Source organism: Engraulis encrasicolus, chromosome 15 (genome assembly GCF_034702125.1).
Source record: "Engraulis encrasicolus isolate BLACKSEA-1 chromosome 15, IST_EnEncr_1.0, whole genome shotgun sequence".
NCBI classification, from domain to species: domain Eukaryota; kingdom Metazoa; phylum Chordata; class Actinopteri; order Clupeiformes; family Engraulidae; genus Engraulis; species Engraulis encrasicolus.
Window position 1 is genome coordinate 34,558,748 of NC_085871.1, and position 25,323 is coordinate 34,584,070.

Here is a 25,323-nt window from a genome sequence, read left to right on the forward strand (position 1 = left end):
CTAAGCTATGCGGTGGCATCCTGCACGAGAGGTTTGAAGAAGACGAAGACCCAACCAGCTGACTGCTCGGCAGCAATGGCCCCCCAGAACACAACGCAGTACATCATGGACCGCGTGTATGAAGACTTGTGTGAAGATTGGTTAACCCAGGACAATTGCTCATCACAGTTACTTGTTACAGAGGGCGCCTTTCGTCTACAGGACGGGACAGAAGTTCCGTTTACCTCAACAGCCCCGCAGCAATGTCCCTTTGAGCGGACTCTAGAGTTTCTACAGAGGGATTTCGAGAATGTCGTGTTTTGGAACGAAATCTGAGGCCATGACCGACGCTCTGCCACGAGCGCTCAACAGGCCCAACGCGGACACGGCTTTCTGAGCCAACAGACAATGACAGTGAGCACTGGCCACGGACAAAATGTGCCATGTTAGTAGCCTATTACTATTGTTTTATACCGTGTACTTATGTTTCGACAGTTTGAGATTGAAAGATTGTGTTGATCTGATTTGAATGTGAAAGAGGTATTTTTTGCTGTATAGTCCCAATGCTCATTTGTCAAATTGTGCCACGTTTGTTGCCATGTGATTCATTGTCGGGTTTTCCTATTCCTCAGTGAAGCACCGACGCTGTCCACACGCAAGGGGGAGCTCTCCGCATGTCCTTGCCATACGGCTCTGGTCCTTGCAGTTGCGGTTGCGCACTTGGGGACCCCCGAGCCGTGCGCGCTCTGCCTTGACCACACCTCGTGGTCCTCAGGTAAACGTGTCTCATCGTGAAGGTACACATGGCATACTATAGCAGCTATTTCTAGCTAACTCTGAACACATACCAGATGAAATAACTTAAGGTGTAAAAGGTTGCTCACTTATTGCATGTTGAAAAGAGTTGGCTATGGTCGCAACTGTTGTCGGAGACTTTTTCAGGTCACCACCCTCCCTCCGCCGAAGCACAGCTGACTCACAGCAGCGCATCGTCAGCCTCCGCAACCCCAGGACTCGAGAAGTTGGTAATTAACTTCCCTTTTCACCTACCCCATGTCTCAGACTGAAACCTTGCTGTGACCTGACCAGTATCATGGTGCGTGTGGGTGAAATAAGATGTGTATATATTTTTTCAAGCGAACAGTGTGGTGAATGTTTTTATTTTCGGTTGAACGTGTGTGGTATAAATAAAATATATGAATGCGTAATTGAGTCTTGTCCATTTCTGTGAATGTGTTTTAACACGTGGTTATTTATGAAAAACGGGTCGGTGAACATCCATGGTTATGAAGGAACTTAAAACTCAGCTTGAAAAGTGTACTTGAACATTTTGAACTGTTTGCTTACCTTTCAATTTTAGGCATGATAATGAAACGTTTTAAATAAAAAAGACTGTCCATTTATAATTGGAATGGGTTTTCAGTTGCGCCAACAATAAGCATGCGCAAGCTATTACGCACGCAACAGCTCACCATGATTATACAGATTAACTGAAACTAGCTGAACAAATGAAACGGTCGTATTTGTAGCCTATAGCGCAATGATTTTCGTTGCAAAAGTTTGAGGCAGGCTGTTTGAAATCATAGTGCGTAATTTCACCAGAACTTGCCACGCCACAAGATGACGCACCATGGACGCGCAACTCATTCTGGGAAGCAGGCAAGTGTATTCAGAAGGAAGGGTGTGTAATGTGAACACGACTTATGACCCTTTGCAATGGCTAGTAGTAGTAATACATGTTTAAAGCATGTATGCCTTATTAGGCTACTGGAAACGCAGGATAGCCCGCTCACCGTAGATTCGAGAGAAACTATCTCGAATGAAGGTGTGAAGTCGCATAAATACAGAAATGTACGGAATATACAACATGTAATATATTGCATGAGATTATAGCACACAGGCAGCTGTGACGGCTAAATAAACGTGCCAGGTTGGGCCAGTAGCCTAGGCCTTAGGGGGTTTTGGAGTTCATTCCTTCATGTCAAGCCATTTCATCACGTCGTGCTACCGATAAGTGGTGGTGTGGTCGTTTTTCTTTGTGTATAAAATGTTAACAGTGAAGTAAGAGACAACTGATGAAGTGTTCTACAATCGACCACCGATTCACAGCCCCCTGGGAACCCGTTTATCGAGGTTGCTCTCACAATGCTCCTTGTTAAAGGTGTGAAATTTGCCATAAAGGCCCGTCTAGGTGAAACGGGTGTGGCGCCTCAGCCATTCTGTGTATAGGCGAGTCTGAACGCCTTCCTCTCAAGTTGGGCAATGTAGTAGTGCTCTTGGGCAAGTGTGATCTGTGATGTCCAGTGTAGACTGGGTGTGCGTCAGGCCCGTCACTAGGTTCGAGAGACAGAGGGGGCTTAGTGCGCGCGCCAACATTTTTTCAGCTCACCTGCTAAGGTTTTGTCAATTAATTCATTATTTTAAGAGCAAAGAAATCCCGCACACTGTCCATTCCACCAACAAACTTTAATACATTGTTTCGGTCATCCAACCTTCTTCATGTTGTATTTAAGTTTGTTGGTGGAATGGACCGTGTGCAGGATTTCTTTATACTTGAATGACAACGCCCCTGGGATAATATCCTACGCACCTGCCCACCTACAGAGGTGTGTAAAAGCGTCTTCTTGAACAATTATTTTAAAGAGCACCATACCGATTTTTAAACACTAGTTACAGTGTTTTTTTTTTGTTTTTTTTTTAATTCACATTTTAATGAACATTCCTTATATGTAAGCTTAACAAAACGTTTCAAAATGTTTCAACTGATGAATATTAGGTACGGAAGTTACAATGCTTAGATAAAAATGCCGAGAGCATAATTTACACAAGGACTAGGAACTTTAAGGAGTTACTAACTGCGCGTCTCCAGGAGAAGCAGTGGTCAGGAAGCGATTCAAACAGGTTCCTTACTTGGAAAACTATGCATTCCCTTGGCAGATATTAGGTCATTCCATTAGTAGCTTTTTTTAATCAGCTCATGTGTGTTTTCAAACTGTTAAGACAAATATTAAAGCTCAACTATAATTTCAAGTCAATGTCAAATGGATTTATTACACGGGTATTGTGAGTGAAAATTTGTACTTTGGGTCTGAAGATTTCATCCGTGTAAGTAATTACACTTTTCTCGAAGTGTTAGTCACACAGCACAATCCTCTACCTGTTTCCACCGCATAAAATATTGCTGTGCACCCTGCTTTTATTGCTGTGCAGTAGGATATAAGTGGCATTAAACAATAAATAAACAAACAGGAACTTGTATTCAGATTAACTTGCCCTCTTGGTGGTTCGTATTCAGTGCTTTACTGCATTTGTTTTTGGAAAAATGTAAAAAAAAAATATATATATAAATATATATATATTTATTTATTTTTTGCAAAATCATTAAAGGGGGGGCTAAAGGCCCTCTAAAATAGGCCTAACGACGGCCCTGGTGTGCGTTACAATATGCGGCCTTGCCTCCTCCACTTGTGCTTGTTTCCTCGTACCAGGAAGTAATTGTCATGATGACATCACTGACAACAGCATTATATTTCAATAGCTTGCAAAAGCTCAATTGTAAACTCTTTTCTCATTTGCAATTGGGGATGGTGAATGAAAAACAGTCCCTCAAAAGTTGATGTGGCTGTTCAGTGTTCCAGCAGAACTTATCTCGTGCGCTGCATTGTTTGAGTTCAAACAAGTTTGTCAAAATGTGTGCAGGCAATAGGCCTACAAAACTTGTACGGATGGTACTAATGAGACTGTCAGATCAGGGTTCCGGCACCTCTTTTTTCCCCACTTCAAGCACCGAGTGTAGTAATGCAGGAAATGGTCAAAAAAGGTACTGCAACTATGCTTTTTTACCATACATGAACTTTGCTGTTTGCTCGCACCCAAAGACCTTGTAAGAAACTTTTCGGAGTTGAGCGCACTTTCTCTACTAAAAGACTGCAACTATGCTGCTCATTGAAACTGGATGCCTATTGCCAAATTTGATCTTTACATGAAAATTTGCTAAGTAATAAACAAATATTTTCTAGTATGGTCCAAGTACAATCATTTTTGCAGCTAAAAATGGCTATTTTTGGAAATTCAAAATGGCGGACCATGGAGAAGATCCCCCTTTTCATGTATGAAAAGTGCAATTTTTTCAGTCATAATGAATACTTAGAATTTGATGGTAGTGGTCAGTATTCATGAAAAAGGTAACATTAGTGAATGGGCAGCATGAATTCTGAAAATAAACAACTACAAATCTCACACAGTGTCCCTTTAAGGCCGTCAATAAAGTTATGATGGAATCAGTATCTAAGATGTCTGTAAATGCAGTTTCTGATCATGTCAATCTGGAAACAATGCAGTATTGGTCTGTAGGAACTAACATAATGCATCGACATGTAGGCACAATGGGAGTCACCCTCAGCCCCCAGTGCCCTAAATGACTTTATTTTGAGTTGTGGTGATGGGTATGTCGTCAATGGTGCACCTTTGCTTCAAAAGCAGAGGTTAGGGTGGGGTTGTGAATTTGCGCGCGCCTATTATATTGGGCTAGTTATGCCATGTGTGTGTGTGTTTGTGTGTGTTCTGAAATTCACTTGATTGCAATGATGTATTAATTTACCTGATGGTTTTGCGTTTGTGCCTCGAGGCTCCGGTGACAACTCGCGCTACCAATCTTCAGCGCTGGGTGGTGCTGTGGACCTAGATAAATCTTGCCTCGCAATCAGGCCTCTAAATTAACGCACGCCAACACGCCAAATGCGGGTGAAAAATCATTTTGGCTGGTAGAAAAAATCATCCACTAGCCAAATTGGCCGGTAGCGCGTGCCCGACTGAATGTTAAACAGCTGCACGCACAGATCTGTAGCGGCCGTCTGATGAACGTCAAAACGTCGCCTACATTACCCATGAACATTAGTCCTACCGTCATGATGTAGCCCACACCCATTGGCTGACCGTTAATCACAATAAGGCAGCCTCACATCCATTGGCTGCGTGTTTGATACCCGCGCGCTGGAACTAGTGTTGATAAAATATGTTCAATTAGCGGACTAGCGCGGATTACTTTGGTTTTGTAGGTTTTGGTCTGATGAAAAATAATGTGGCAGTGGTTAAAGCACGGTTATGTGTCGATGAATGCAAGTAACAGTAGCGTTGTGACAGTGAAATAGAGTATTGGTGGAGCGAAAACGGCGCGCGTGAGTGGAGGGACAGGAGTTAGAACAGCTGTCTGTCAAAACAGTGTCGTTGCCGTCAGAAGCCGTCTGATATTTGCGAGGTCCTCGCAACTACAAACGATGGAGTTGTCGTTTCCTAATAACGCCCACGCCATCGCAAAGACCCTGCACGGGTATGACACAAGTAAGTGAAAAAAAGATAACAAAAACTAGCGACGAAAGTAACAAAGTAAGCATGGTCTCCGTGGTGTTATTGGATATCTAGTTGACATAGTGTAACGGTAATTGTCATTCCAAGCGCATCGTAAGTAAAGCTAATATGAATTTGACCTGGAGGAACTTGAAGGTGTCACGCAGCAGCAGCATAAACACACAATGCAGACATCATTCACGCACTGTGTAGGTGTGTGTGTGTGTGTGTGCGTGCGCGGGGGGGTGTCTCCTGTCCTCCTCTCGTCTCCTTCTCCTCCCTTCATCTCTTCTCCCCTTCACCTGTCTTCTGTGCATTGTCCATGGTATTTAACCCAATGTGTGTGAAGTGATGCTGTGTAGGGGATATGAGGTTTTGCAGTGTTTGGTTGTGTGTGTGTATTTGGCTATGTTGAAAGTCTGGTATGTGTGTGACATTAGTGTTGAAGGCATGCTGTGTTTGTGTGAGTTGTAGGCCTATACTGTATGTGAGGTTTGGGTGATGGTGTGTGAGGTATTAGGCTAGTGTTTGGCTGTCTGTGCAGTATATGGAAATGGAATGAAAAATAATGAAATGCAGGTAATACAAATATAATTACTAAATAATTATAGAATAGACTGAATTATATTGAGTATAATATTTATATTGTTTATCTGTGTTGAGGACATAGCCTAGTTTATAAAAGCAACATAATTAACGCATGGTTTATTTTGGTGAGAAAAAAATGGCTAGTTGACCTTCCATTTGGCTAGTAAGAAAAAATGTCTACTAGCCAAATTGGCTGGTGGTGGAAAAAGTTAATTTAGAGCCCTGCTCGCAATGGGTTTGTATTGCAGGTGGATCATGTCTCCATATGATGAGGACTTGTTTATTATTCATTTAACATTTAAACTACAGTGTATATGCATGTGACAACGGGATGCACACATGAGTTGTGTAAGCAGAAGGGGGGGAACCCTTGGTATTACACAAACAATCAAAGCAGTATAAGCACCAGCAGCATCACAGCCCAGCACATGAAGTAAATTGACACAGCAGTTTGCCCATTTCAGAGACTTTTTTTTAAAAGTCTGATATTACCGCTAAAATTAACACCCGCCTGTCTTGGCAGTGCTGAAGCCCAAACTGACATGTCCATTTCCAACTTTATATTGCAGCTGGCCTGTGGTTCACTCATATACCAATTTTCCCTGTCAACTCGTGCCTTGCAGCTTACGTGCCAGGAATAATAGACAGGGCAATTTACCCCAAGGTCCTTTCATAACACGAGGGAAGTGGGTGGGTGGGTGGATGGATAAGTGGGTAGGGGCGACATGAGTGACAGAAAATATGGCCTCCTGTAAGAAGGTTATTGCGTAACATTGAAACTGTATATTTTAAGACAGCCAGCGTCTCACTGTCGCAGCCAACTAATACATATTTGGATGCATGGAAGAAATTTTGATTTCAGCAGGACGGTTAAACACATTCCATTACACTTAGCTGACGCTTTTATCCAAAGCAACTTAGTTATTTAGGTTCAGGGTATTGGTTTCAGTCCCTGGAGCAATATCGGGGTAAGGTGCCTTGCTCAAAGGCACTTCAGCCACAGATAGAGTTCTAGGGAGAAGTAAGAGTGGGTTTCAAACCTCCAACCCTGTGATCTTAAATCCACCCCCCTAACTACTATACCACGGTTGCCCCTAACTACTGCACATTCATCTGGCAAGAGTCAGGTTAGAGGGAAGTATTGTGTGAAGTCTCCATAATAATAAAGCACAATATTTTTTTGTTTGTTTGAATGGTAATAGAAGCACTTCTATTTCTTTTTGTGTGTGTGTGTGTGTCTTGAAACTGATGGGAATTTATTAAGCAAGAGCAAAACAGCTGGCCTCGCTCTGTGACGTAGGCAGATCTTTTGCGTGTGCGTGCGTGCATACATGCCCCCATGCATGCATGACGTTCATGCCCCCCATCTCATCCCCACAAAATGATGTCAGTCTTAATGGCTTAATGAAAAGTTACCCTGAGGACGCAAGACTAGATAGACTACTACTACTACCACTGTGCAGCGCTACACCCATGTAATGTGGTGGCATGGAGCCAGCTGCATGGCTTGGCTGATTAGTGCCCGCGCTCCCTCAGGATCTGGGCGTGACTCCATTTTAATTAGGCCTGATAAGAACATCTCTGCTACTACAACACCAAAAGCTGGAAGGAAATCACAGGAATTGGCTTATGAGCTTACCTCTTGTGTGTGTGTGCATCTGTGTGTGTGTGCATGTGTGCGTGCATATGTGCATGGCGGAAAGAGACAATCTTACTTCAACATGATTATGTTAGACATTCTTGTACAAGGGACGGTGTTAAAGATCCTGTGATAAGTTCAATAAGATAAATGGAATCTTTTTTTCTCTTCTCAGACAAGAACAAAATAGTTTGATCTGTGGGAGGTAGGGGATGCAGCAGAAAGAATTTCACTGTTATTTTTTCCATCACATTTTCCTCTGATTGCCAGTAGTTGGGGTTCATTTTCAAAAAAGGAATCATGAATAGTTAACTGACGCAATTCTTAATCTTTCAAACTGCCACCTGGAATACCGAATATGCTGACAAATATTATGAATGCAGGTGTGTCACAGACAGCCAAGCAAACTAGGCAATTGCCCAGGGCACCCAATTGAAAGGGGGGCAGCCTGGTAATGACAACGTTGGGAGTGTGGCAACACCTCCCTAAATTCAATGACAAAAAAGTGTAATGAAACTGCTATCGAAATCTCTCTTGAGGCGGCTAAAGGCCCTCCCTAATGGTTAGAACAGAAGAAAAGGCCCTTCTTTGCCCTAGCGCCCCCAAATGCCTTGTAACGGCCCTGACTCAATATCTTTATTGTACTGAGGAGGGTTTAAACCACCCTCGTTTGCAGAACAATAGAGGGCTTTGGAGTGCTATGCAGCAGGATACAGTAGCGACTATTGCACTAAAGTGTGAGCGCTACAGTTATTAACAATAGACATCCAATATTTGTTTAGTGCCTCTGGCAAACATACAGTAGGCCTAGTATTATATGGAAGAGGCTGTCACAGGTATCTGTGTAGTTCAGGGGAGGGGAACTTATGTCTCGAAAGCCGTAAAAAATATTAACATAGCATTTCCTAGTCATTTACAAGCATTTGTTAACATTTCCTAGTCATTTACAAATATTTGTTAATCTTTTGTTCATCATTAGTTCATTATTTACAAAGTGTTATTAATGCTTTATAAGCAGTCATTATTATAAAGTGTTACCGAATTAAGTTAAATTCAGGGAACCTAGAGAAGGTGGGGTGACGTCTGTTTGAAAGGCGGCTGCCTTCAATATAAGCCTAAAGTGCAGGGGAAATCCTGGGTTGCGTGCATGCATAGTACGGCCTTTGGTGGAATTTGAAGTGGCCCCCCCAAATGAAAAAGGTTCCCCACCCCTAAGTTCCACACAGTTCTTCTAGGGCCAGCTCCATGAGGTACACAGGTCTGGTGAACAGGATGATGGGAGGTAGCCTGGTTCTCACGCAGACCCTTCGTACATTTTCAAACAACCAACTGTATGAGAACCAGGTTATAATTGAGGAGCTTTTAACTTCTAATAATATTGCTAGATTTTCCATTAGTAGTTTTGGCCACTTGTGTTGCTAGAGATTCACAGGAAAGCAAATACATCTGTTTTACCATACACGTGAATGCTGTTACTAATCAATGTATGGAATTATATTAGCTGTTAACCTGTTGATTTCCTGTTTTCATATGCAAAGTCCCTTCTGCCCACTGCCCCCATACAGTACATCCGTGCTGGCAGGTTTTGAAAGAGGTTGTAGGAGAGTGTTGACATCAGGTGAGAATACAGTGTGGGGATTGCAATATGTGGACTCCTGTCCTCCGTCTGTGCTTGTGGCTTCGCGTTTCGCTGACGGCCTGCCTCTGTGGAGAAAACAATACAGTTTCCCCGCTGTCAGCCTGCCACAACAACTTTTTTTTTTTTTTTTTTAAATATATTTTTATGGGCTTTTATGCCTTTATTTGACAGGACAGTTGAAGATGGTGACAGGAAACGAATGGGGCAGAGAGACAGGGGAGGGTCGGGAAATGACTCCGGCCGGACTCGAACCGGGGTCCCCGAGGGTGGGCATGCAAGCCCAAATGTGGGGGGCTTAGCGCGCTGCGCCACAGCGCCCCCCCACAACAACTTTTGAGGGACCATTCTTCATTCACCGACACGTTTGCAAATGAGAAAATGCCATTGAAATACAATTCTGTTGTCGGTGACGTCATCGCAAGGCCACAAGGAGGCAAGGGAGGACGGGAGTCTGCATATTGGAATTCAACCAGTATGTACCCCCAACTTGTGTGAATAGAGGTATTAAATAATTCCTCCCTCTACAGTGCCATGTCATGGTGTGACCTTCAAGGTCAGTGCTGTCCCTGTTGGCTACTGGTGGGTATGTGGGACACAGTGGACATTAGAGGTTCAAGCAAGAGATCACACACAAGGTCATATACTGTTCCTTACATGTAACAGTTGCCTATGTTATACAGTATGATCAAGGATAGAAACACACACACACACACACACACACACACACACACACACACACACACACACACACACTTGTATGCACACACAGTCTCTCTTGCACACACACCCACACTACCAGCTACTCTGGATGTAGTCAGCAGTCACTCTGGATGGCCTGTTGCATTGGTCAAAAGGAGAACATCTCGCTCCCCACCAGCATCTCTATTCTCCTCCAGAGTTAAAGGTTCAAAACCACACCCTTTCACACACACATGCTGCCAGTGGGAGAGCATGCTTTAGACTCTGTCCTCTACCCCGTCCACCCTACAGGCCCCCAGGTGGGTCCGCTCCAGTTACTTCAAAGCAGAGTAATTACACACGTCCATCAGTCAGTCAGTCAGTCAGCCATCATGATAGCTCTGCTCTGCACACCGGTGCCACCACCACTATCATTCACCTCCACCACCAGCAACCACAACAGTATAATGACAATAAAGGCTTTCTGTTCTAATGAATTATATTATATTATATTATATTATATTATATTATATTATATTATATTATATTATATTATGGTGAATTCAGGTAAATTAGGCTACTTTTTTGGGTCATATGCGAAATATATGCAAAAAAAAGGGGACCAATTTACCTGAATTCACGATATATTCTATTATATTATCACTTTATTGCCTTTATCAAACTTTACGGGCTACACAAACACATACAGTACACTCTTCCTTCCCCCCACTGATCCTCATCAGAACAGAAGCCTGCTGCTCCTCCTCCATGACAGAGCTGGCCATGGACTCTCAAAAGCACTTGACGAAGACAAATGCAGCAGTTTGGTGGGTGACAGCTGGCTGATGGTGAGTGGGTGGGGGCTGTGTGTGTGTGTGTGTGTGTGTGTGTGTGTGTGTGTGTGTGTGTGTGTGTGTGTGTGTGTGTGTGTGTGTGTGTGTGTGTGTGTGTGTGTGTGCGTGTGCATGTGCGTGTGTGTGTGTGTGTGGTGAATGGCTCTGTGTGTGTTCTCACGCATGTTCTTTCGTTCGTGCACATTTGTGTGTGTGTGTGGTTACTGGTGATTGGCTGTGTGTCTGTGTGTGTGGCGTTTAGTGGGGACATTTTCACGGTGACCTAATTGAACGCCTCCCTCCTGGCTGGCTCGGCAGGCTCCGCGAGTCCAGGAGCAGTAATGACTCCACAGGGTGGGAAGTAGGACATGGGCGAGCGGACCAGGGGCCTGTGACGCACACGTGCACACACACACACACACACACACACACACACACACACACACACACACACACACACACACACACACACACACACACACACACACACACACACACACAGCTACCTTTGGGAATGCCCCACTACCCCCTTCACCACACACACACACACACACACACACACACACACGCCCCTTCCGTCATTAGTCTAGCCAGACAGCGGTGCAAATGCTTGCATGTGTGTGTACCCAAATCTATTTTTGTCCACCAGTAGCTCGCCTCTCCTCACCACCCACCCCTTCCCTTCCCCTCCCCACCCATCCATACTCGGTTCAGCCCTCGGCCCTCTTCCTCCTCCCCCTGCTCTTCATCCTCATCTTTGTCATCTTCCTCCTCATTGGGGGGTTGGGTAATTTGTCCCGGGCAGAGGGAGAGAGGGTCCTCATTACACTGTATGTATTGGTTTTGGGCCCTTTCATATGTCTTTGTCCTGGGCCCAGCCAAAGCTGTCAGTGGCCCTTTCTCCACCCCTCTCGTCGACCTCTCCATCCAATCAGATCAGATGAGACTGGCTGCCAGGCCGGCGTCACTAGGGAGTCTCGGCTTGGCAGTGGAGGCGGGACCGGGCTATTGGAGGGATGGTGGCGAGGGGGGGCTCTTGCCCCGTGGCCCAGCGGGCTCCTGTATCTGTGGTGGAGGGGCCCTATCTTGACACTGGCCGGCCGTATGGGGGCCTCTACCAGTGTTTTACCCTGGGGCCATGTGTGCAATTGTCCAGCCACTGAGTGTAGGCCAGGTTAAAAAAAGGAGCAGTCCGACACCGACAGCCTGTGAGCACCGCTGCTGCTGCTGCTGCTGCTGCTGCTGCTGCTGCTGCTGCTGCTACTGTTGCCTAGCTCAGACAGCCCTGGGCTGGCCACCTCCTAACTGTGTCAAGGACATACAGTACTAGCCAGCCAGGGCTGACACACCTCAACTGTGATGGACCTGAGCATCACACCTACGTAAATTAGCTGAGTGACTCCCAATGCTGAGGAGAGAGAGAGAGAGAGAGAGAGAGAGAGAGAGAGAGAGAGAGAGAGAGAGAGAGAGAGAGAGAGAGAGAGAGAGAGAGAGAGAGAGAGAGAGAGAGAGAGAGAGAGAGAGAGAGAGAGAGAGAGAGACAGGCAACAGGACTCCAAGTGTGTTAGGTGAGGTCATGCGTCACTAAGGGCATGCAGTCAGAGTAAAGAAAAAGGAGAAATGAAAGTGGGGCCAGTCCAATGGGGTGTAAGTCATCTCTCCAAACTCACTTCCTTTCCTCTATCCTCAGCCCTCCTTGACCTTCCTTAACATCAGCATGTTTGAATCTCACCCTTACTTCTCCCTACACCTCTATACATGGTTGAAGTTCCTTGAGCAAGGCACCTATCCCCATACTGCTCCAGGGGCTGGAACCAATACCCTAGAAAAGAACTAAGTCACTTTGGATAAAAGTGTCAGCAGAATGTAATGTAATGCAATGTAATGCTGATTTGGGTTAAGTCCGTTTTATGTTGAACATTCATGTAACATTGTGAATACAAATGTGATTTATCTGAAAAATAACACAAATAAAATCAACTTTTGTGCCACAAGGTCCTATTTCTTTTAAAGATACTTACATCACATTTGTACTTTGAATGTTAAATGAATGTCCAATTTAAATTTGACTTGACTTGACAGAGGAAGTGATGCAAACTAGGAGAAATGTCTTGAAAACGCAACCTTAGGCCTGGGACAGATGAGGAAGCTTTAAAACTAGAAGTGAGAGGGCAAGAGAAGGTCGGGCACAGTCCCTGTAGCCGAAATCATAAAATGGGTGGGCCCAGAAAAAAGTCAGATGGGCCCAACCCCAAATTGTTTAGGTATTCTAATAAAGCGGTTGAAAAATTATGCCTCATTAGGCTGTGACGGACAAGTGGGTGTGTGAGTACGCCTATGGCACAGAAGTGTCCGGAAGTTTTTTGTTTTGTTTTTTTCTGTGGGGTTAGCGAAAATACATCCACAGTTCAGTTTTTCGATTGTACCATCTATAATTTAGGTAATGAAAACTTAAACCATACACTGTAGTATTGCATAACTATTTTCATGAATGAATTAAAGAGCTTTGTCTCATCTTTTGATTTATGTCTGGAGCTGGGCTTGTCTGCCTATATCACTCAGGAATCATTCTGAAGCAAAGAAACTCAAAATAAATTACAAGGTTATAAATTAATTTGCTGTATGTCTTAAGACACCAAGCTGCCTAATTGAGTTCATGGACTTACACATCACTTTCTTTATTTTCAGACAAAATTGAGAACCGCCTGTCCTCTTGGTGCATTTAGAAATTGACATCTTTAAACATAGTGTTGAACAGATGATCGAGCAAAGCTGGTCAAGAAACTCAAGGGGTGAATTCAGGTAAATTGGGACACTTTTTTTGCATATGAGCAAAAGGTCAAAAGAGGCCCAATTCACCTGAATTCACTCTAGGCTATATATACTGTGTGCCCACAAAAAAATTAGTGTCAAGGCAAAGTTTAATGTTTTATTGCACTTGACGTTCTAATTTTGCGGGATTTTCAAGCCCCAAGACACGTGGAGCCATAGACGACCACCTTGTCTGCTTATGCCTATTGCCGGCCCTGCATTTTGGTGTCATTACAAAGTTAAAGGACCAAAAAAATAGCACTTTCTCACCTCTTGCACAGCAACAGCCAGCTGATTACATGATGATTAACTGCCTAATGAACGCATCACCTCTTACTCATGCTGTATTAAGTTAATGACCATACAGTACAGCACAATCGGAGGTTAGCTGTCAGGCCACACTGCAAAAGGTAACGTAGGCCTATAAAAACGCCATAGATAATGTCATCATTACTCTGGTTGTTTTAGAGACCAGTTTTCACAGTGGTTCTGCAATTGCCTGATTGTCATCGACTTTCAAATCTCATACCGAGATGTTGGTCGGACCAAGAACATAACGAAAAATGGCAGACAAAAAATGGCTGGGTAATCACGCTCTCACCCACTTTATGTCTCAGGACAGTGGGGAGACCCTCAATTTGACCTGAGGGCAGTGTATCCCTTTAAGACTCTCTGTGTGGCAGTCATGGGTAAGCGGTTAGGGTGTCAGACTTGTTTCCCAAAATTTGGCGGTTCGACTCCTGACCCACCAGGTTGGTGGAGGGAGTGATTAACCAGTGCTATCCCCCATCCTCCTCCATGACTGAGGTACCCCGAGCATGGCACCGTACCGCCGCACTGCTCCCTTAGGGCGCCATTGGGGGCTGCCCCCTTGCACGGGTGAGGAATAAATGCAATTTTGTTGTGTGTAGTGTTCACTTGAGTGCTGTGTCACAATGACAATGGGAGTTGGAGTTTCCCATTTGGGCTTTCACTTAAGCTTTCTTTCACTTGTATTGTCATAGCAATGTTGTTATGATGTAGTTGAGCAAAATAGGGAATAGGCCCATTGATCTGCATGAAGAGGCTACTTTGAAGAACCTTTCTTCACAGAAACGTGTAGTGATTTGAAGAGCCATACTTTGTATTATATATGTACCAGTATATATATATATATATTAAACATCTTCCAAAAAGTTACAAACATTACAGGGAAAAAATGTATCGGAAGGCACTCGGAGACTGCTGATGCAAAAGCTGATGGAGACACTGATTGGTTAAGCAGACCGCCAGGTAATGCCTGGTTACCATGAACCATATGATTTGTCGTAAGTGGCATACGCTTCATATCTTCGGATGAAAAGGATTTGGACAGTGTGTCCACAGTTGGCCCCTTGCTTCCATCTGCCATCCAGCCAACTGAGATGTGTTAAGATGACCTTTAAAAAAAGCTTGTCATCCTCTCCCACTGGCAGCCTGTGTGTGTGTGTGTCTGTGCATGTGCGTGCGTCTACATGTGGTCTGTGTCAGGTAGGATTTTTGCGCTGCCATTCATCTTCTGAGATGCGACTTTGTTTTTGTTGTTGGTTTTTTTAGAGAGAGAGAGAGAGAGAGAGAGAGAGAGAGAGAGAGAGAGAAAAGGAGAAGACTTAATTCTGAATTCTGCCAGTCTTCGTATTTGGTTTAAGTTTAAATGTCACCGCAATATTCACATTTCAGAATGATCTCTGTCAATAAATATGTAATAGTTCACTGTTCTGTGGTATTATGTCAGGTAGAAACACTGTCTTAACTCAAAACCAAACCTATACGCTTAGAACCAGGGGGATATGTGACAAACAGCACAAAGCAAAGGTGACTGCAGTGTGTTGTGGGCTATGTCACTTGTACCAAATATAGCACGATTATCAACAAACACGTAGGCCTACTGACATTCACACATAGTATATACACACTGACATTCACACAGCGTCCCCAGTGCTTGTTAAAATGGTGGGTGACAGGAATGTTACTTTAAATGTTTGTACACATTACAGCTAACCTCTTCCAAATATAGAAGGTTTATATTTAGATACACACTGACATTCACATAAGCATGCAGTACACTACACGTACATGCAGACATAAATACAACATTCTAGGTTAATATGAAGGTGGTGGACATATTCTTTTAATTGTTTGTCTTTTGTGAATTGCACCTGACCTTGTGGGGTGTTTGTGGCAGACATGTTTTTATTACTATTACTTAGGTCTATGTGTCCTGGTCCCTGTACCCCCCTCCCCCCTCCCCCTTCTGTTAGGTAACAGACCACAAAACTCAAGACCAAGAGCGCAGCAACCTAATCTCTGTCTCCCTCCTTTCTCCTAGCTACTGCAACAGAGGCAGTGGCAGGAACGCTCTATCACAAATGCCACAGTGGGAAAAAAAGGGTCTAAAAATGGCAGCTTTTGTTTGACTGACGCCACTGCAGCAGAGAGAGAGAGGCGGGGGGGGGGGGTAGAACCAGGTGAAGGAGAGGAAGAGAGAGATGGAGAATGAGAGAGCAGCACTGAGGCAGTTATTGTGGCTTAGTGACAGATAGACATGAGGAGGGATTGAGACATGACAACAGGGCCACTGACAGCTTTCGCTGGGGCCGGGACAAAGTCATCTGAAAGGCCCCCCACCCACCCACCCAATTCTTAGGCTACAATGTAATGGGGACCCAATTCTGGGACCCCTATCTCCCTGGGCCCGGGACAACATACCTGTTTATCCCCCCCTGTTGGCAGGCCTGCATGGCAATCCAGTCTTTGATATTTCTTGCAGTACGTCAACTCGACACCCGACTCTCTTTCAATTTAGGTGTGTGTGTGTGTGTGTGTGTGTGTGTGTGTGTGTGTGTGTGTGTGTGTGTGTGTGTGTATGTGTGTGTGTGTGTGTGTGTGTGTGTGTGTGTGTGTGTGTGTGTGTGTGTGTGTGTGTGTGTGTGTGTGTGTGTGTGTGTGTGTGTGTGTGTGTGTGTGGTGGAGTGCAAATGAATGGCCAATGCCAGAAACGAATTCAGAGTCCAACACGTGTCTGTTTAATCAAGCGGTTATCCTTCAAAAGCAAAAGTCCTTGACGGTGACAATGGCATTTGTGTGTGTGTGTGTGTGTGCATGCGTGCGGGCGGGCGGTCCGGCATATGTCTGTGTGCGTGTGTGTGTGTGAGTGCGCGCGCGCGGGCGGGCATGTGTGTGTGTGTGTGTGTCTGCCAGTCTGAAGGCCAGACCAGACTATGATGACTCTAGCCACTCAGTGAAAAATCACCTGTGAGATGAAACCTGTAAATTTTTCCCAGGCTGGCAGCGCGAGTAATCACACACAGACACCCCATAGTCCACTCTCTACATGCTCACAACCTTGCAATGACAGCCAACTCACTTCATCCAAATCCTCCTCTCAAGGGTGCTGATTCCATAGGAGACGGGGAAGGGGGAACTTGTCCTCCCCAATTTATGAAAAATATGACCCCACCCCCCACCCCACCCCCACAATAAAGACACCAGGATGTATTATTACCTCTGCCAAGGAGGTTATGTTTTTCGGTGGCGTTGGTTTGTCTATCTGTCTGACTTTCAGCAGGATAACTCAAAAAGTTAAGCATGGGTGTTGATGACATTTTGTGGAGTTGTTGGAAATGACAAAAGGAACAAGTCATTCAAATTTGGTGGGGATCTGGATCACAATCCAGTTCCAGGAATTCGAAGAAGATTCTTCACCATTGCTAGATAGGGCAAATTTTCACAGTCCTGTTTCTTACTAAAAAAAAACGAGACAGAAAGACTTGAAAAAGTAAGTTTTAACATGGTCAAATTCAGCCTCCTTGGCGGAGGTCTGCACTCTCTGAGTGTATTTCTAGTTGAAATGTATTTCCAGACTTTCTTCACACAAACAATCAAGCACTGTTTTGTCCCTTTCGATCCTGACTATCAGATCTATACAGACTATGTAGATGGATGGATGGACGAACAGGCAGACAGAGAAAGCTGCCCCTGATATGATGCACCCACTGTCTGATTCCCTATCCATGCCATGCATAGTGGACACATGATTTTTAAGGCAAGTACGTTACGTTACATTATATTACATTTAGTAGACACTTCTTCTTTTACCAAAAGCGACTTTACAGTTATTACAGGGTACGACTAGCCAGGCTACGCCCTCCTAATGGCGCAACACCTTCGTCGTTGCTCTGGGTTGGAGATTTGAAAGTCGATGATAATTAGGCTAGGGTACGTCAGCCTTCTTCCACCTACACACTTCATTATCCTGAAAATAAAAAGAATCAGGGAGTTAAATAAAAGATAAATGCAAGTTGAAAGATCTTGTGTTGCACTGTGTTCAACTCATGTCATGTCCCACTGCAACTCTCATCATAACCAGGCACCAGCCAATGGAAAGAGTCAGGCAGGCAGGAGATGCATTGCAGAAAAAAAAGACAGTAAACTGACTTGTTCTAGGTAAATTTATTTTCTTGTTTTCTTAAATCTTGCTTATTTAATGGTTTATCGCCAATATAGAAATAAAATGCTGACTCCAGTGCCCTTTCTTCTTAAAATGCATTCTTTTGAGGAATGTTCAAGTTTTGAAGGAAATCCTGACCCCATTCACAGTCATTGATTAAAAAATACAGGATTAGAAGTTCATTTTGGGGAATATCCCCTAGTTTAGAAGTGTGTGGGGGGGGGGCTGCATGGCCCTCCAACTGAAGAGTCTTCAAAAATGGCAAATGTCCCCTGCCAGATACTGTATGCAGGGGACCGTGACACTCCTCGGGCCATTCGTCATGTGTGATGGGGGTCATATGGGTGTTTCGGCAGTGGGTGTATGTGATGTGATGTGTGATTCGATGTGACACGACGTGGGAATAGTGGCGCTGTATTTGGACTCCGTAATACTCTTTAACCCTCTCCAACCCCTGTGGTTTTCTCAGTAGAGAGAGCTTGTCTTTTTGTATTGCATATTTGGTGAACAAAGTACATTTTGCTTTGCCAATTTAACACTATATTGAATGAGACCTTACGGTACATAATCTAGAGCAGTGTTCAATTCAACTTTTGTTGGGGCAGCCATGGCTCAGTGGTTAGAGTGCTGGCCTGTAGATCAGAGGTTGCAGGTTCAAATTCTGCCTTTATCAGCATCTTCATCCATGTCAGCCAGTGCCCTTGAGCAAGGTTCCTAATCCCCCCATTGCTCCAGGGCCTGTAACCAATACCCTGTACCAGAGCCATCTAATAACAGAGTTGCGCAAACCGGGGACCAGGAAGTCGGTTGGTGATGTGATTCGCGTAGATTAAAATGTTTCTTAACAGTAAACTTCTGTTCGTTGGAAACTAACACAGAACCATCACATACCAAACAAAGATTAAGTACAAACAAATTACATTACCTTTACCACATTTTCTGTGTTCTACGGCCACCTCCTGGAACTAAGTAACTTCTAATAGAACTAAAGTCAATGGGGATTTCCATGTTAACGCTCCGTGAGGCTCCATGAGAGCCGCCATTGCTGTGGAAAGATTGGTCCATAGAGGTCTATGGGAGTGGCGTAACTCTGATATTAGATGGCTCTGCCCTGTACTAAATAACTGTAAGTCGCTTTGGATAAAAGCTTCGGGTAAGTGCGATATAATGAAACAAATTGATACGGCGATACTCATCTGATTCATTTCATATTGTTAACTCTAAGAGTTTAATTCAACACTATTGAATGAGACCACAACAGGGAAAACAGTGTTGAATTAACACTGAAAAATGTACTGTGCCTTATGCATATTATGGCTACATGGGTGTTGCAGATGTGGGTGTGTGTGAAGACGTGGCAAGTGACGTGGCAATGGTTGAGTTTGAAATAGCCTGCACTGCAAACTGCCCCAAACCCCCTACCCCTATAAATTCCTCAATATTGATACTGTGTGTGTGTGTGTGTGTGTGTGTGTGTGTGTGTGTGTGTGTGTGTGTGTGTGTGTGTGTGTGTGTGTGTGTGTGTGTGTGTGTGTGTGTGTGTGTGTGTGTGTGTGTGTGTGTGTGTGTGTGTGTGTGTGTGTGTAAGTGGTGTGTGACTCGAATCTGTCACTGTGTGCGTGTGTGTGTGTGTGTGTGTGTGTGTGTGTGCGCGTGCGCGTGCATGCATGTGTGCATGTGTGCATGTGTGCTTGTTTTTCATGTGGGTACAAGGTACGTTTGTGACAAAGCTGGGGTGGTACATGAATGTCGTTGGCACTGCCAGTGACACCTCGCCATCTTGGCGGCGGGTAAACAACAGATGAGCGATGCGTTGCCCCCTGGTGCCCTACTCATTTGGACCTGGCTGCCTCCCCCCGCAGCATCTGTCCTGCTGTCAGTACCCATCCCGTCTCCACGAGGTGCTTCACCATAATTACAGGCACGGACGGCCAGGAAAAAAATATTGCATCTAATTAGCGTGCTCTGACTCTCTCTCACGCACACTCTCTTTCTCTAGACTGTTCTTACCGTTACCCGTGTACTAAGTTAATTCTTCCAATGGCCTGCCCAAGCCTTTATGGGGCCCTACGCAAAATGTAATCCCCCTATTGACACCACCTTTTCAGCATCAGATTCTTCATAAGGTTAATTTAATTGCAAAAGCAAGTGGTACATGAGAAAGAAATATTTGACCAGGGAAAATGATGGAGAGTTCACGTCTTCCTGGAACTTTGCTGCTCACGGGGGGGGGGGGCCCTGGTGGCATGGGGGCCCTAAGCCATCCCATAATTATGCCTCGGGCCGGCCCCGCAATGGATCTGGAAATGTTGAACTGACAATGATTACTGGCTGAACTCTGTTTAAGTTTGAATTGCTAACGTTCGGTATAGTCTGCTCACATGTATGCTAATACGTCAAATGAAAATGTTGAACTGGAACTGTTGTACTGGAAATGTTGAATTGACTCCTGTCTGAACTTTGATTTTGTCCGTCAAAATGTTTTATACGTCAAATGTTAATTGAGTGGAAATTTACGGATTAAAGGGCAGGTTACTCTTTATCTATCTCTCTAACCTGCACTAAACACACACACACACACACACACACACACACACACACACACACACACACACACACACACACACACACACACACACACACACACACACACACACACACACACACACACGCACACAAAACACATACAAACACACACACACACACACACATACTGCTGCTGGTGTATTTAATAAAAACCTTTTTTAATTATTTATTTCTTCAAATGCTACTATTACTATGTCAGAACGCTATAAAGGACTTTTAGAAAAAGAACAACAAAATACCTCCTCTTAATGTATGTTCTCTACAAGTCTTCTGTTGTCCAGTCTTGCACTTTAAATGTCTGTATGAGCAATGTCTACGTCCATACTGTCTATGTCCATGTATGAGTACTGTCTATGTCTATACTGTCTATGTCCTTACCTAGATTAGTCTATGTCTGCATGGGAGAGCAAGAAACGCAATTTCAAATTCTTTGTATGACCAGTGCATGTAAAGAAATTGACAATAAACTTGACTTGACTTGGCTTGACTAACACATCCCACTTTCTTGCGCTTTCCCTCTCTCTCTCTCTCTCTCTCTCTCTCTCTCTCTCTCTCTCTCTCTCTCTCTCCATCTCCTCACACATCTCAATATAGTATCTCGCATGCTTTCTGTCTTGTTCTCGCTCTCCCTCCACCTTCATCTCACATGCTGTCCCCCTCTCACTCATTCTCTTTGTCTCGCTCTCTAGTCTCACTCTGAGGGCCTTGACTAGATTAAAAAGAAAACAACAAAAGAGATTCAAAGTGAGACTCGCGACTTTTTCAGTTGGGCATGATAAAAATATAAAGCTCATGTAAAAAAAATCAAAGTATTCAGTCATTCGTCAGTTTGGGAAGCCTGACTCATGTCTCATTAGAGACAGACTTGTATAGCCTTACAGTAGTCAAAGCTAGCCATGTTAGCCAACAAGGGCTGGATTTGGATTCGGTTGGGGGTGGGAGTTTGGAACTATAAGGCCTTGTGGTCAACAAGCCTTAGGACGTCCCGGCAAATAATCCAAATATGGTAACTGAGAGGGGCCAAAAGTCCTCCCGCCTCTCGACATAGAGAGGATCTGTGGTGAACATTATGTTTACTTACTACTAAGCCCACAGCCGCAGAGTCTCTCTGTGTGTGTGTGTGTGTGTGTGTGTGTGTGTGTGTGTGTGTGTGTGTGTGTGTGTGTGTGTGTGTGTGTGTGTGTGTGTGTGTGTGTGTGTGTGTGTGTGTGTGTGTGTGAGTGAGTGAGAGGAGAGAGAGAGAGAGAGAGAGAGAGGAGAGAGATAGAGAGAGAGGAGAGAGAGAGAGAGAGAGAGAGAGAGAGAGAGAGAGAGAGAGAGAGAGTGGACATACTACTGCGTACATGCTTGCGTCTGTGTGTGAGAGAGAGAGCGGAGATTGTGTGTGCGAGTGTGTGTGTGTGTGTGTGTGTGAGCGTGCCTGTGAGTGTATGTGTCTGTCTGTCTGAAGGCCAGACCTGTGTGTGTGTGTGTGTGTGTGTGTGTGTGTGTGTGTGTGTGTGTGTGTGTGTGTGTGTGTGTGTGTGTGTGTGTGTGTGTGTGTGTGTGTACTGTACGTGATCTCTTACTCACACTCCAGGGTGGTGGTTTTGTGAGGTGTGGTCCCACCTCCGAGCCAGTTCCACCGATGACCAAAACACTCCCTCCTTGAAACTGGGGCAACAACATCGCCAGTAAAGTTTATTCCATCCACGCTCTCCTCTCACTTCAGTTGAGGTTTGTCTTGGGTGGTACAGAACATAGTCTCCCTCCCTGTCTCCTCTCTCTCTCTCTCTCTCTCTCTCTCTCTCTCTCTCTCTCTCTCTCTCTCTCTCTCTCTCTCTCTCTCCCCCCTCTCCCCTGTCTCTTCTCTCTCTCTCTCTCTTTGTTTCTGTCTGTCTGTCTGCCTGTCTCTCTCTCTCTCTTCCCTTCTCACTCTTTTTTTCCATTCTGTGACACTGCAGAGCCTTGGGAGTTGCTATGGCAACCACTCCATAATGGCAGCCAGGGTAACAGCTGAGGCAGGGAGCGGCTGGGACCACAGATTCTCCAGAGAAGGAAGGCAAAAGGTTGTGTGTGTGTGTGTGTGCGTGCGTGCGTGCGTGCGTGCGTGCGTGCGTGCGTGCGTGCGTGCGTGTGTGTGTGTGTGTGTACATATGTGCATGTGTGTGCATGCAAATGAGTGTGGGTGTGTGTTTGTGTAGTGGGTTCATGATCCTGGCTCTCATCGCAATCTGCTTTCAAAGGTATCCTCAAGGTACTGTTGCTCGTTCTGTGCGCCATTGGTCAAATGATATATGATAGACAAATGTGCAGGGTTGTATATCTTTCCAGTATATACAGTAGGCTATACAAGCTCATGTCATGTCCCTTCATCTTTGTCCAGTAAATGTGATTCAACTCTAAATATAATCCATAATTCTTAAATTCATTAATACTTCATCAGGCCAATATGATCTGCATTTCTTTCAAAGTTATGTACAGTCCATATATAGCGACTATATGTATGCCCATATGTGGACATTTCATGGATACTGGAGGAAAAAATTGTTTGCTTTTTTGTTTCTTAATTAAGTTTAGTTGTGTGGTTCTGGCTTTAAAACAATATATACTCTGGACTTGGGTCATGCCATGGGTCATGTGAGGCAGGCTACAGTTTCCCTGTGTCAGCTAAACAAAACCTTTGCAAAATAATTCCCCAACCCACCATGGAAAAGTTTTTTTCATCTCGTTTCTGCATGACAGGTTTTTTTTGCTGTGTGGGTGCTAGCTTAAGTTGCTAGGACACAATTTTATTATTATTATTATTATTATTATTATTATTATTATTATTATTATTATTATTATTTTATACCACAATTGCTACTGTTAAAATTCATTATCATCCAGGAACAAGGCTGTAAGATGACTTCAATAGAAATGTTTGTCATCTTTATGTTTGAAAGTTAATAGCCTATATACTATATTCACGCTTCTGTATTACTTCTGTCCTACTGCTAGCTTCTGTCCTACTAATACATATATAATGCATAATACGTACACTACCGTTCAAAAGTTTGGGGTCACCTTCCTTTTTCCAGTTATTTGTTTGCAATTCAAGTCGCAAACATCTTTTGAATAGCTTGAAATTGAATAATGGAAAGTACTGAACAGCCACAGGTGAAGAAAAGTTTGATTACCCATAAAATTGGTTAAACTGGACAGAAGAGTGAACTCTAACCAAGCTTTTTTCACCCATTTATTACATAGAAATACGTGTTTTAGTTCATTTTTATACAGACATTTCTTTGGTTTATCAGAGAATGCATGGAACTATTGGAAAGCTCAGTGTCTGCCCTTTCCAATGGTAGGTGTATGACATTTGTTGAGTTGCCACCTCGTCCACAAATTCAAGTCAAAGTAGCTGCATGATTTTCTAGCCATCAGAATGAACCTACTTATGAATGCACGATCCATTGTCTCAGCAATGTTTTAGTGTGCAAGCCAGTGCCATACATCATTGCAAAGTGTAGATTCTCCTCTTTCAAATGATGTGTATATCATCCGGCATTGTATGCATTGACAGGAGCAGACATCAACTTTTGTATGCATGGGGCTCATAGAACTCATGGGCAATTCTGGACCTCATCTCATCGCAAGAATGAATCTGTAGAACCGCAACTGGCTATTATTAATGCCAAAGGAGTCTACACTTCGATTAGTACACCAGACCAGACACTACCTTAGTAAAGGTACACTTTGATTAGTCAAAAGTTAGTAATACATTTTGGTTTGTCTATACAAGTTAATCCATTCAACAGTTACTTTTTCCAATATCAAATTGCTTATTTGTTGCATGCATTATTTTCAAGGAACAATTACTCTTTACACTGATTTTATACCAGAACTGAAATTGAAAAGGAATAAGCTTAACTGTCAGAAAGAAGCATTGTGGGAGGAAAGTGTGGTGACCCCAAACTTTTGACCAGTAGAGTATATTTTATTCATTCGCGTGTACAAGCAGTTTTACAACAAACAAGGATGTCATTGCAAGTCGAGTAAAAAGCCTTCTTAGCTGTTCTTAGCCTACTCCACTATCAGACATTTTGGTACCATGCTGACTGCTTGTATCATTGACTCCCCACCACAAAGCCATACTCGAGCATGCTCCCAGTCTCCTAGCAGGTCATACGACACCATAATAACTCAGAGAAATACATAAAGGGCTATGTTACGTACACCATCACGCCGGTCAATGATTACTGTCTGACCTCACTGTAATAATACAACCTCGATGCATCCACACTTAACATGTCTACCGGTTTCAAATCCCAGTCTGAATCGTAGACTTTCTCACAATCCATATCAAGTCTCTGAGGAGGGTTGGGTTCACAGCAGGGCCAGCAGATGAGCTGTATAGTGCCGTAATACAAGATGGTTTCCACACCTTCATGTACCGTATATCGACACAGACACAGTATTTAAAAAGATACAGTCACTAAGATGCTCCTGTGGCTTGGTGATCATGTGGGCATTGTTCAATTGTACCTCCCCCTATACACACAGGCAGACAACTCGAATTTCACTGCAAATGCACCGCATTTTGGAATTCTATGCATGTGGCAAATGAAACTTGCATCATGGAGGAACATATGAGACTGCATAAGCTAACTGCAAAGATAGGCTACAGCCTTGTGTTTGGTACATACATTCTGATTAGTACAATGCCCTGGACAAATTGTGTTGAATAAACCTGAATTAAATGACATTCACTATCATTTATCCTCCAGATACACCC

At 44.0% G+C, this 25,323-nt stretch overlaps 1 long non-coding RNA gene across 1 annotated transcript in view; it reads left to right on the forward strand.

Annotated features, from left to right (window-relative positions):
* Positions 1–1,181, forward strand: part of LOC134464616 (uncharacterized) — a 1,646-nt gene extending 465 nt beyond the window's left edge. Inside the window, exons 1-2 of the long non-coding RNA XR_010037974.1 lie at positions 1–424; positions 612–1,181. The exon at positions 1–424 is cut by the window's left edge and continues 465 nt beyond it. This is a non-coding gene — a long non-coding RNA (uncharacterized LOC134464616). The remainder of the gene's footprint in view (positions 425–611) is intronic.
* Positions 1,182–25,323: the final 24,142 nt, after the last annotated feature.